The sequence below is a fragment of the Chenopodium album genome, chromosome 7 (assembly GCF_948465745.1).
Source record: "Chenopodium album chromosome 7, dcCheAlbu1.1, whole genome shotgun sequence".
Taxonomy (NCBI): Eukaryota; Viridiplantae; Streptophyta; class Magnoliopsida; order Caryophyllales; family Amaranthaceae; genus Chenopodium; species Chenopodium album.
The window spans coordinates 62,983,942-62,999,057 of NC_137840.1; the positions used below are offsets into that span (position 1 = coordinate 62,983,942).

Below are 15,116 nucleotides of genomic sequence, written 5' to 3' on the forward strand. Positions count from 1 at the left end.
GGTGTGGTAAGTTTAAAAGTAATACTATCTCCGATTTATTTTAGTTGCAACTTTGGGGTATTATTTGAGATATATAAAATATTTCAAAGTTAAAACTAAAAAAAAAAAAAAAAAACAGAGGTGGTATGTCAAAATAATTTACCAATATGAAACAGAAGTAGTGAAATTTTAATTTCCTCAAAGAAAAAAAAAGTGAAATTTAAATAAAACAAAATGTCACATAAACGAAACATCTAGAATTTAATAATACAAAAAAAAACGAAAACGCTAATGAGAGGTGTGGAGCACGTAAGTAAAAGAAATGTTAAAATCATCTATCAATGAATTAGACTAGACAACAAGCACTAGTGTGATAGATTTGTATGCCAACAAAAATCAATAATAATTGTGTGATGGATTTTCCTTAAAATATCACTTCGTGTCTTCATATAATTCGTTTAGAGACATTGTTACCCTATATAATACAAGTACAATAATTAAAAATAATAACTGCAACTTTGCTTGCATTATGGATTTAATTTTAACTATATTTGGTCATTAATTCCCAAATCATCAATATTCTTCTTCTTATTATTATTACTATATTAAAATCTAAAGGCAAGGAACTTTCATTCTGCCACGTGTCAATGTCTTTCTCTTATTTAGCCGCATCATCGAATTGCCATGTAATCAAACCAATTCACTCAATTAAAATATCAATGTCTCTACATATAAGATATTGCTAATTAAGGCATACTTAAACATTTTCACTCTAATATCTATAAAGGATAATTTGTCAATTACTACCGCAAGTTAATACTACTTTGTAAATTATTACCGCAAATTTAAAAAGTTGTGAATTACTATCGCAATTTTTTTTAAGATGTTGCGATTACTACCAAACCCCCATTAAACCCAACTATGACGTTATTATATTCCTTTAAGGGCTTTAACCATGGGTTAATGTGATATAATGACATTATAGTTGGGTTTAATGGGGGTTTGGTAGTAATCGCAACATCTTAAAAATTTTTGCGGTAGTAATTGGCAAATTTTCCTATCTATAATATTATTGAAACTCATGGGGACAACGTGCTAATGACATGTGTCATTCATATGCCACATGTGCACTACATGCCTCCATGTCACCCTATGTGTCACCTCTCTTCTCTCACCATATAGAATTGTATTGATGTTTAGTCTTTTTTACAAAAACTTTTCCTTGGCCTAACATAACAATAGTGTTTAATTTTATTGAAAACTTTTCATATGCATAATCTCTTATTATATATTCATTTAATTATTGTAATATTGTTCATCATTAACTCTTCTAAATAAATTTGATCAAATCTATGGATTTATAATGATCCGGGGCATCGCCCGGGTCAATAACTAGTTTTTATTTAATTGTTATGGGTGATTTACTCTTCGTAATTATTTTCATTCTTCAATTGGAGCAAAAAGTAGTGCCTAATTAATTTGGTAAGCGATGGGTTTAATCCAATTTTCTTTGATGGTTTATTGAATGATCTTTTTTTTTTTTTTTTTTTTGAAAGAATGGTTTATTGAATGATTAAACTAAATGTCAATGCTCATTTAAGTTTAGTTTTTGTATTTTTGGTCAAAATTAAATTAAATGGAAACCATTGTTCAAGTCATTTTCTTTAATGACTTTTGGTCATTAACTTCTAGCTAATTTTATGGATTGATTGTAATTTGCTCTTGTCAAAAAAAAAAAAAAAAAAAATTTTTATGGATTGAATTGAAATTGAACTTAATGCTCATTTGTGTTCATTTTTGTAACTTTTGTACCGGGTCTTTAATTTTTTTCTCAAAAATAAATTAAAATCATTATTTGTTCCTGTTATACTGAAATAAATTTGGCCATTTGCTATATATTACTAGACTATTGTATTAAATCCATAATCGAAACCCTTGGAGGTAATATTATTATTAATTTTTTTAATTTTTTTGAAGTGTGTAGCTTAAAGTTTCATTTATTTTGATGTGCTGAGTATTTTTTTAATTGGTGCTAATTACTTTTTGCCTACTTGGGGCATGTTTTCTTACGTTTAAATTCAGTTCAGTTCAGTTCAGCTCAGTTCAGTTCAGTTCAGTTCAGCTTAGCTCCTAATTTCCTTCTCTTATAAAATATTCATTTCAATTCAGTTCAGTTCAGCTCAATTCAGTTCAGTTCAGTTCAGTCAATGAGAACATACCCTTGTATGCTATTTGGATTTATTGAAGGCCAAATTGCATACTAGAGGTTATTTTCTCTTCGGATAAGTTAGTTATTTTTATGAGTTATTTTTGAATTTGTCAACTAATGCTTGAATTTGCATGCATGAATGAATATCTGTGATAATTATACGGGATATGAACCTCATTTGTTATATCGTACAATAATAATGCTCATCATATACAATCTTCTCATATTTGACTACTATATGCCAAAAAAAAAAAAAAAAATTATTATACTCGTATTTAGTAAATTAAACTATTATGATCATGAACAAATCAATAATTGTATGTATTATGTAAATGTCTCTTTGTTAGAATTTTAATTTCATAAATAGTAATAGAGATTTACGAATTATATTATTAGTAGAACAAGAAATTAAAATGATAACAAAGATTATTTTACAATGTAATTTTTGGCTTATAATAAAAATTTCAGGTATAGCTGTATAGAGAAATATTAATTATGATCTTAAAATTGTTCACTACAATAATAAATTTTTTGGTGATAAACTTTATTTTGAATCTAACATATTTAACTGCCATACATTGTGATAGAGTATAAAACATATTTTTGGGCCTCAATCATCAGCTTAAGCTTTTGATTGAGTTGGTCCTTTGTGCTCTATAGAAACGTTCTTCATTACAAAAAATATCTTACAATATAATTATAGTTGATCTCGGTATTTTATGCGTCCAATAACTTAGAATGGATATTACATACGTGTATTTTTTGAAAAAAGGATATAATGTATATATGCTAATTAGTTTTAATGTAATTAACTATGAAGAATGTCGTGATTGGTATGTTTTCACCAATTAAAGTAAGATTATTAATGTTTTATTACAAGACCAATAATTTGACGCTAATAAGGAAGCATCATTACAAGAAAAAATAAAAATCTTCATAGGATTCTTAATGTGATTTATTTATAGAACGTTGTCCTGTCAATGTTGAATTTTTTTAAGATGTTAAAAAATATTATACCAACATAAATCTATATAAAATGACCAAAAAAAGAGAGAGAGAGAGAAAAGGAGGAAAAACAAATCCGGGACATCGCCCGGGTCATAGGTCACTAACTAGTTTAGTGATAAGTGAGTAATACTAGATGAAATAATATAAGATTGAATTGAATACAATATAGAATTTATTACCTTCAACTATATTGTTTACTTCACTGAACTTAAATTATTTTTTGTTAAATTGAAATTATTTTTACTGAAATTAATTTATGTTTATAAATTTAATTTTACTAGAAAAAATTATTATATCGATTTATTATTATATTTGTTCTTTATGTTTTTAATTTTTATTGATTACAACTTATTTTTATTGAACTAAACTTATTTTTGCTCAATTGAATTCATTAGCGCTAAGTTAATTTATTTATTAATGCAGATTGAGACACATAAAATAGATGATACTTGTCCTTTATTGTTTCTTCTTTTTCTTTTATTTTTTTCTTGTCTCGTACGTATTTGATTATTGAGAGTGAGTAGCTAGAAATCAAAGATATAAAGTAGAACAAAGACACATAACGTGGTAGCATTCTCGTTTCTCCCTTTCTTTTTCATAAGCCAACATTAGTAGTAAAATTAGCAAATGCCTTGTAAATAAAGTTTTGGCAAGTCTTCTTATCCACAAACAAATACGTTAACTTGTCAATAATCAGGAAAAGACTTTGAAAAAAAAAGGTTTGATAAAGTAATGCCTCCTTTGTTCCTATTTTGGGAAAAGTTGAGGTGAGTATTACAACATGACAAATTTATACTGACCATAAAAAATTGTTTAAGCTTGTTACGTACATACATCGAGGTCATTTGCTCATTCAATCAACTTATGAGTAAAAATATCATTTGCTCATTTATTAATTAAATGAATGTAATTCTCAAATTATATTTCTCATCCGGGTGTATATAACAAATTCTATAAAATTTCGAATTCCTTTCACATTCATCGAATAATGTTTTGAAAAAATATCTAATATCATAAGATAAATTTTTGTTTTTTAAATAAGTTAAATCTTTAATTATTATTCATCGTTTTTAGGCACTTGAATGTAATTCTCAAATCTCATTAAGGGATTTTGCTTATGAGGTGATTGTATATTTTTAACCGTAAATTAAATTGTAAATCTCTTTTTTCATTGGTCGAAATAATAATATTGTTTATGTGTCGCATCAAATGCTCTTGAAAAATGACTCTTTTATATATTAGATCAGATAATTAGTAAAAAATTTTACAAAAATTGATATTATGAAACATTATACTAATTACCTATCTAGGAACATACTTCATGATAAACTTCATGATAAGGAGGTTGGTACCCTCAACCTCTTATAACACGTATGACTATTTAACCATCTAAGTTAATATCAACTATGTTATTTATAAGAAAAAAAAAAATTTATATAAGTGCAAACCACAAGGTTCAATTAAAAAAATAAAAAAAAAAAAATATTCAAAGAATAACTTAATTTTGGTTAGATAATGAAAATTGCACTTTTGAATAGCCTTTAAAAAAAATTATTGATTGCACGTCTACAACAGTAGCAATCCGGGACAACGCCCGAAGCTACTCACTAGTTTATTATACAAAAAACTGCATTGTACGGATTTAAATTTAGTTATAAATTCAAGGTCAATTTAGTGTATTGGAAAGTTGTCTATTTTGAATGTGTTAATTATTTTGAGATACACGGGTAACTTTTTTTTACCAAAAAAATACTGTAATTTTTTGAATAGCAAAAATATTTCATTAATTAAAAGTCATACGACATCTTCAATATGACGAATGCAATCTAATATATATATATATAAAGGGGAGTTTTTTCCCGAGTTTTTAGAGAGCCACGTAGGATCTAATTTTCTCAGCGCGCAGGATTATAAATCTTAGTAGTAATCAATTAAATAAGAGATTATTAATTTCTTTTAGAATTAAATAATTAAATGCCATGTAAGCAAAATTGGTGAATGAGATTTTTAAGTTTAAATTAATTAAATATTATATATTATCTTTTAATATTAGGAATTTTATCTAAATATATAACAAATTTTAGGCTCATAAATACAAAAAAAAATATTATTTAAAAAAAATCAAACAAACCGTGCATCGCACGGGCTTTATCTAGTATAATCTATGCATGAATGATTTTGTAGAGATATGACGAATAGTGGTAAAATTGATAAAAAGCCCCTTAACATCATGGGCACTGGACCTCACCTAATATTAATGGGCGGATGGGCCTAGTCATAAAAATTGGTTATGTCCAATTTTAGAAAAATGGACCATAGTAACTTCGTCATCCCACCCCACCCCACCATTACATTTCCTTCTAGTCTCTTTTATAAAGCACTATTCTTCCAATTTCCAAACACTATTCTGCACTACAAGCATTGTATTTATGGCTAGCAAGTGATGGATTGAGATCATTGAAGAATGGTTTTATCTATTAAGTTTGAACATTCAAACCTTTTAGAGAAATCAGGAATATGGTCAATGGTGAAAATGTCGATTATTCCCGCCAATTCGCCAAACCTTCCCATGTCGTAGAACATATTTCATCCATTTCACTAAGATTGCAACTTTTAGTGAAAAGAATAAAGTGTAAGTCATAGTATAAGTTAATAATTTGGATTAAGAGGTCTAGTTTAGTCAAATGGATTAATTATAAGTCATATCATTACAAGTCAAGAATTTATGATTTTAGTGAAACAGAGAAAGTACAAGTTAAGAGTACAAGTTAACAATTTGTATTAAGAGGATTAATTGTTTACATAAAATTTTATTATTATGTGAAGAGGTAAAATCCAAGACAATAAAATCTAACTCACTGATTTTGGCCAAACGACGACTGAATCTTCTAGAAATTGCAAAACTTCACTTTTAAAAGCAAATATTTGAAAATTGAATAGAGGAGACCTAATAATCATAAATAGTGAGGGATGCAAATTCAATACAAGAGTAAGAAAAAGTAGCAGAAGAGAGAAAGTTTGAAGTACATGAGCTGCTTAATTTTGAAAGTGACGAAGAAGTTAGTTATAACTAGAGGTAAGCCCGTGCGATGCACGGTTCTAGTAATTATTTTATTTAATTTAAAATTGTGTATATTTATGAAGATCATTCATTAGTTATATGGATAAAATTCCTAATATCATAAGATACTTTTTTAATTTTAACACTAAAGTTATCTTTTGTTGTTTTATTTATTTTATGTGACGCACTGACGCTTGAATTTAAAATCCCAAATCTTATTCACTAATTTTGCTTATGTGACAATTTAAAATTTTAATTCAAAAAAGAAATGACAAATCTCGTTTTTTAATTGATCAAAATAAGTCTTTTGCCTATGCGTTTATTTAATATACTCGTTCTGTTTAAAATGTTAATCTCATTTATAATTGTTTAACTATAAAATATTATGGGAAATTAGTCATATGAGATTTAGTTTTATTCGTCTTGATGAGTACATTATTAACATCAGACTTTTACAACATATTCTAGGGAGAGATTAAAGATATTTGAGATTAAAAATTTGCATCCATATATGTAAAAAAAATAATTATTACTTAGTTTTTTTTTATTGTATTTTTTAGAAAAGATAACTATTAGTTTTTAAAAGTAATTTAAATTTTAATTATTCACTATTCGTTGTTTTTACCTATGTGTCAAAATTCTTAACTTTTATTCGTCACTTTTGCTTAGGTGGCGAGTAAATTTTTTAATTCTAAAATAGATTATTAATCTAATTTTTCATTGGACAAAATAATGCATTTTCTTATGTGGCGCGTCAAATGCTCCCGAAAAATGCCTACTCTATTTATATATATTAGATTTAATCCCTAAACAATTATATTTTGGGTAATAATTTGTGATACAATTTTAGCTTGATCTTTATTCTTTTATTTAAATAGGCATAAAGATAGTAACTGCAAAAACAATCTAATAACTAAGCGAGAAATTACAATCATGCCCCTTAGCTTGATTGCTTTTGTAAAAATATCACATTGAGGAATTAAGCAGCCCTCTCCACTCCCATCCTAAACTTCTAAACTTAATACTCTTTAACATGTTATAATTATCATGGAGTGGCTTAGTTGCCAAGCTTGATTCATATTTGCAATTTCATATTTGGGTGAGTTACATTTGGCATGTATTAACTTAACATATACACCAAATATAAGGGCTTGTTTGGTTGGTGTAGGAAGTAAATTCTCATGGGAAATTCTAATTCATGGGAAATTACTTCCTTTATTAAAATTCCTAGGAATTACATAAATATGTTTGATTGTCATGTGGGAATTTATAAATCATGGGAATTGTGAATGACCAAGGGAGGGGTGGGTAATTAACTTCCCATGTTTTGTGGGAAGTGAAAATTCCAATGAATTGTGACTTCCCCCATTTTTGCTTTTTAATATCAACCAAACAACATACCCAAAAGGAAATTCATGGGAATTTTGAGTGCCCATGGAAACTAAAGGCAACCAAACAAGCCCCAAGTATTATCTCTATCGAGTTTGATGTTTTGGCTCTTGAATCATGTAATTTGACTAAATTCCCGAACTCTTATACTTATCATCAAAATAAGCTACAAGTACTATCATTCACGAGAAACAACATAATTTATTTGATTTCATAATGGTTTGTGACACAACTATTGAGTCGTCTCTTTTTATAATAAGTAGACATTTCAAACAAACTTTTAATAAGTTTTGAACAACATCAAGTTCTCTCCCATGGAACATTTTTTTTTTAAAGCCCTTAAATCTTACAAAATAGCTAGCTTAGTTGTGAGGGTCCGAGGGACACTTCCACCCTCTAGCACTCACACCCCCATGTTTCATGCAATTTTATAAATTACTTTGCATCAAATAATTACCTATGAAATCTTCCCTACAAATATACATATATCATGTGACTTCTTTGACCCATCTTGCCACAAGATGAGCATATTTTGTTATTTACTAAACCACAACGGTACCATGAACATTTCAAGATCACAAGACTATATATTTTGCCAAACTTTAAGGGTACTATGAGAAATTTTCCTTTCTCTACTTCATTTTAAATATTAGGTCATTCTGGTCTCCAATCAATCTTTAATTTTTGAATTTTCAATCTCAAGCATACAAATATGTGCATTAGTGACCTCCTAATTAATGTATCTATTTTGCAAAAAATTAATTTTAGTTGTAGCAATAATATGGTTAATTCGATTCTTTGCTTCCCTGTAATGAGTTTTTTCCCTGAGTTGGATCAACCCATTATAGCAATCATTGCTAAGAACTAAGAAGCAAAAGATAATTATACATAACAATCCACCTACAGAGGAAGCAAAAGACTATCCGACATCCAAACAGGGAGAAGATGGCCTACCTTTAGATCCCATCTCCTTCTCATACATCAATTTGACATAATCAGGAGGCTTGAAGTGATTCATATGCCCAATTTCCATGTTTTTCTAGATGAGATCATGTTGAGCCCGGCCCGTTGGCATGGCCCAACCCGGCCCTATTTTGGGCGGGCTTTTGAAAAATTTTTCCGGCCCGACCTGATTTTTTGAAAAATTTTAGGGCAGGGGAATGGCGCTAGTCGAGGGTGCCCTCCCGGTGAAGCAGAGAAGACGGTTAGGATAACGAACTTGAAATGCAAAATCTTCATGGACTGGCTTCCACCAATCGAAGTTTCGCAGGCTTGGGAAATCAATTTTATGCAATATTAGTTGTTTTTTTTTTTGCCTGGCCCAAAAAGCCCGTCTAGTTTGGGCACACGTTTTCCAACCCGAAGCTTGGCCCGACCCGACCAGATAAATGGGCATTATTTACCTTGGCCCGGCCGCCCATTGATCACCTATATGTTTTTTCCGCCCATCCTTCGTAAGCTCATGAGCAATACCATATAAATCCCTTCTAATGTGCTTCATATCCACTTCATCAAGCTTTCTAATGCCAACATCAACATCATTAATAACTGCAGCCAACTTGTGATGAATATTTTATCCCATGGTGTCGAACATGACTTTGATCGAGTGAGCATCAGTATGGAGCTAAAATTTTTTTAATCTCAAAAGAATCAACCATGACAGTACAAGAGCATCGCTAACAACATAAGGTTCAGCAGCAAGAGCGAAATCAACATTATATTTGCTTGAAAAGCTAATAAACCAGGAGTCATCCTCATTGCGAATGACACCTCAACCTACAACTACATTAACGTTTCTCCACGAACCATCAATACTAATTCTCTTATAGCTAGGAGGGGGAGGAATCCAAGCCTCTGACGAAGAGGAGGTGGCTACCTCCTTTACTTTTCCCTACAGCAAATTGTTAGTAATATGATAATCATTGGAAAATCACATATAAACTTATATAACAACGATATGTTGCTTATAAACTTAATATTCACATTTTTTATCATTATTTTTCAACTATTTATTCAATTTATTTGTACTTAAGTTCTTTTAAATAATAACTAGGCACATGAACACTGACAAAACAAGCATTTTTACAAGTGGTTTTAAATCAATCAAACTTATTTTAATGCCAAACAATGTTGCATGTATATTATACAAATTACACATGTCTAAAACAATGTCTCTTCAAACAAAACAATGCAAGAACTCTACATTAATCGCATTTATCTTAAATACAAGCGAGTATTTATTCATAGTTATTTTTTTATCACTAAATAAACAAGACGAATACCCCCAACCACTTTCCATATTTTTTTTAAAGCAAATAATGCTGATATAACATCCCTACAAATGATTAAGCCATAACTTTATCCCAAAAATTCACATAATTTGCGTTCCTGTGTAAACACATGACAAGTGATCCTTTTCCATCAATAACTAAAAGTGTTACTAATGTAGGAAGTTCCACAGCAAACAAGTACACAAAGAAGGTAAAGATAATATATATATATATATATATATATATATATATATATATATATATATATATATATATATATATATATATATATATATATGTAATGTAGATTTGACAATTAACAATAATGAAATTACTTTTTTGTTATAAATTCTATGTATTATGATATATAGGTCGGTTTAAAGGTCTTAAGACACGTCAATTTGCTTGGCAATTATTAGTGCTCTTTGCAATAAGCTCTCAATGCTGCAATAGAAATGACATGATGTATATTTCCCTCCTGGATCTATTCTATAACTTATAACCTTCATATATATATATTTGATAATCTATATCATTCATATATATCAAACTGGAGAAAGTTAGGATAGATAGTGATGAAGCTAGCCTTTTTTTTAAATAAGGAGATCATATCAAAAAATATTATCTCTTAAGGTTACCCACATTAATAATTGAGGCTATTCATATTAATAAATAATGATTATTTTTATAAAAAAATGTGGTTGCACTGTCATTTATGTGTACTGTAACATGATAAAATATATTAAGTATATATTGCACATATACACGTACTTATAATTACATGTACTTTAATTTGTAAAATATTCTAAATTTGCATAATGTCAAGCACTCAATTTTAATCTAGAAAATGTGATAGGCATGGAAGGGTTTTTAGTTTAATTTTTATCAAATAATACACAAAAGATTGACGAATATTTTACTTTTTCAACATTGGACTCTAGTTATCCTTAGTTGATGCCACATCATACAAGTACTAAATGCCACAACAGGGGCTCTAGGTAGTGCTCAATTTTATAAGCATTCCCATAGGTTGACATATTTTAACTTTTCACAATTGATGTTGATTACCGAAGGCCTTTTCCACAATCTGCCAAATGGTTGGATGGAGGTGTCTACAACCGGACATATAAAGGATGTTGGATCCACACTTTCAATGACATAAAACTACTATAAAGTGCCATCACTATGAGCATTTCAGCATTATTAGTTTGCAAACTGAACATTTTTTTTTTTTGGATGTCATAGTTAGTATATTCATAGTCTCTATTTTGTAACCGAGACATCTAACATCAAAGATTCAGAATTAGTTGGTAAGGTTTGGATTAGGCATTGGTTGAGCTAGATACAGTGGTGGAACCAAGGGGAGGCTAGCGTGGGCCATGGCGACATGACCTCCCCTTTGGTTTTGGTTATATATTAAATATTGTAATGATTTATGTTAGATGTATAATGACTAAGTTGGTATTAGAGTATAAGATTCATATTGGAGGTCTCAATTTCAAAGCTTGTTCCTTACATTTTCATTTTTTTAAAAAGATTTTTATTATATTTTTAACAATACTTGGTCTCATTATATTTTTACATTTCAACATTATATTTGTGTACAAGATACAAGGACATACTCCATATATTATGTTTGGCGCTAATAAAAAAATCCTGGTTCCGCCCCTAACTAGAGACACATATGATAAGATAAGGAAAAAAAAAAGAACTAAGTTAATCCGCCACCAAATAAAAACAATTAAATTATCTTAGCTTGGCGTCGTTGCTGAGGAGATGGCTAGATTCCATTAGTTTAAGTTTGATTGTTTAAAATGTTTCCATCGTCTCATTGGAACTTTTAGTTCAAATTAAGACATTCTCATTGCTTCCTCGATCTTCTTCTTGTTTATGCCCAAGCTAAAACAAATAAGTAATTTGGTCCCATTACGGATCCCAACTTGAACAAGACCCTTAGGCAACTCAGACAACAAGGGAAATAAAAAATTGAAAAAGCCTTAGTCGTAGAATCCACACCAAGGTTCCAAGAAGAGTCCTACAACACATTCTACATACAACAAGAGATGACTAATAATAGGTCTCTTAATTCTTTTAGGGTACTCCGACTACTGCCCCAATATGGTATTCCAACAGGGCTCAAAATGCTAGAAATCCTTGCAGAGAACTTTAAGATCAAATCCAAATACTCTGTATGGTTCAACAACATCAATTTAACGGCCATCCTACTAACAAGTTAATCAATCACTTCCTACAATTTCAACAATTATGCTCCATTGTTCATCACCAAAGGGTTACTCAAGATCAGTTGAAAGTAATGTTGTTCAAATTTTCACTTTGTGATAATGCTCGAAAGTGGTTGAATATCGTCGAGGAGACAGAGTGGAGTAAGATTTCTCAAACATTCCTTAAAGAGTACTTTCCTCCCGAAAATACTAAAACGATTTGTCACAAAATATCAACTTTTGCTCAAGAACTAGGGGAATCTCTTAGAGAAACAAGGTTCATGGATCCCAACTTTGAGAAGTAGAATCTTATTCATATCTTCTATAACACTAAGACCACATGTATTGTTGACTTGATATAAATGAAGGAAGATCCTCTAATCATATTGTTTACACATTTCTAATCTAGATAATAAACACATTGTAGGAGTAGTGTCCTTCAGCCAAGTGTATTATTCAATTAGATGGTTCAGTTAATTGCAGAGTTAATTATTCAATGTAGTCAAGTAATCAGAATGCCAAGTTGGAGGCCACCTCCAATCAATGAGAATAATATAATTTATCTCATAGCTTATTCTTGGATGAACCTATTAGGGTACACCCTTATTTAAGCACGAAATGGTCGAAATCAAACCATGAGACGGATGTTGGGCTTAGACATGCCAAGTGCAAGCATATATTGTCAATTGGATCAAATGGGTCGTAAAAGATAAATCAAACCAAGCGACGACGACAAAGACCTAGCTCCCTAAGGTGTGTCCATAAGGCCATGCCTATGTTAGGGGAGCTAAGGCCGAGTCTCGCTGCTAGGCCATAAGTTCGCAAGGGCAACATCTGCATCAACAGTGCGTTGGCAAATGCGGGTGGGGCTAGCCAACCTTTCGGTTGGTTAAGTGGAAAGTTGGAACCATTATAAGTCCTTCAAAACCAAATAGAATATCCAAAACCAATGATCATTAATAAGTCCAAGACAATAAAATGAAACTCAAATATGTTTTTGTGACTTTTCTAGCTTATTAGAGAAGTAGATTGATAAGAAAAGACGAAGAGGCAAGATGTAAAGTTGTAAGTCTCGTATATATGACAACAGTTTATGTAACCATTCTCATATACTAATAGCCTAACCATCCTCGTGCAGGTAGATTGATCTTTATAACGCACATATCATGATATGAGAGAAGTTCCATGACAGAAGTTGAGATTTCCCAAGTAGAACTAGCAAAAGTCCATTATTGGCGAGAATGAACCATAATCAGCCACCCTAAGAACGAGGGCGATGTGTACGTGGTGTGGTTATCTAGGGTAGTGATAGTTGTTATGTAGAGAATAAATGGGGCAAAAACATTAACAACTTGACAATCAAATGTCATACCACTATCAAACTAAAAAGAGAGAGAATGTGGAAGCACCTCATCCTGATAAAGGAAGGCAACAATATGTGGCCGTGGGGCGTGGGGAGGGGGCAATGTTATTATCTCTCATCATAGAATAGCTATAAACATCCTTCCTTTTGAAATCCATCCTACATCCGCGTAAGTATAATTTTACATCCTCATCTACATCTTTAATATTCTTCCCGTGCGTTTCTCTCCACGTGATCATATATGAAGCATTGCAATATAAAAGGGTGTAATTAAAACTGTATGTGACATTGTAAGAGTATGTAAATATGTAATTAGCCCCGTTAAAAAAAAAAACTGTAATTATTTCAACATATCAGATTTAAACATGGCCTCAACCATATAAATACATTATGTACAAATTAAATTATCAAAATTGGCAATTTAATCCATTTTACACATCAATCTACTAAACCATTGTTAAAAAAAACTAACCATAATTAAATTAAAGGAGAAAGACCAAACCAACTAAACTTCAGGAAAGCGCTTCAACCAAGGCTTTCAAGACTTGTAATGCATCTCAAGTTAACCCCAAATTTCATCAACACTTCCAATGTTTGTTCAACACATAACCCTTTATCTTCCCCAGCAATTCTACATATTGCTTCTTTGTAGGTGGAGTGTGCATTTTGTGTATCAATCAGTAATTTTTGAGCCTAGAAAGAGTTAGGTGGTTGTTTCTGAAAGAAAAGTGGTGAAAAGGGACACTACTTCCTGCATATGACAAGAACGGAGATCTTCAGGGATTGAGGCAACAACTATGGTGTCAAAGCAGCTTAATTGAGTCTCACGTGTTGAATCTTCTCCACTATCAGACACTAGTAAACTGCATATCTCCTCTGACATATTTGAATAGGCCACCCTAAAAAAAATAAATAAATAATCATCATTGAACATTAAATTTCACTAGTACAAAACTAACCTTAAGTAACACACAAATAATGTTACATAAAGTGATAAAAGTGTTATCATAGACAATAGGTAACACTTTATTGGGTGATACTTCCGCCCATGTTACCTAAGGTCTTATGTAACACTGTGGGTAGCATATGGTAACACTTTCAAAAGTGTTACGATAAACCCTCTTATGTAACACTTTTGATATTATTAGTATCATTTTTAAAGTGTTACTTTTTAATTCTTAGGTAACACTTAATTATCTTTAGTAACATTTTAATATCTTATAGTAACACTTTATCAGACATTATGTAATCACTATTTCGAACTAATATAGCACCTTCTTAATTTTAAAGTAACATTTTTCAGTCATCTTTTGATATTTAGTAGCACTTTATTCGACATTATGTATCAAATTTTGCAAACTAATGTAACACCTTATTACTTAATAGGTAACATTTATTACTATTAGTAGTATTATTATTATAATTAAATTTAGTATTGTTAATTTTTTTTGAAATTTATTATTATTATTATTATTATTATTATTATTATTATTATTATTATTATTTAATTATAAAAATAATATTAATATGTACAACAACGTAACCATGATTGAGAAATTAACATAAATGATAGACAATAATTTGAATTGAAATAATTTCATAATTCTTACAAAAG

The 15,116-nt window shown here is 30.1% G+C and overlaps 1 pseudogene; it reads right to left on the reverse strand.

Moving 5' to 3' along the window:
• Positions 1 to 14,204: 14,204 nt before the first annotated feature.
• The window catches only part of LOC145640449 (nuclear pore complex protein NUP96-like), a 46,218-nt pseudogene continuing 45,306 nt past the window's right edge, over positions 14,205 to 15,116 (reverse strand).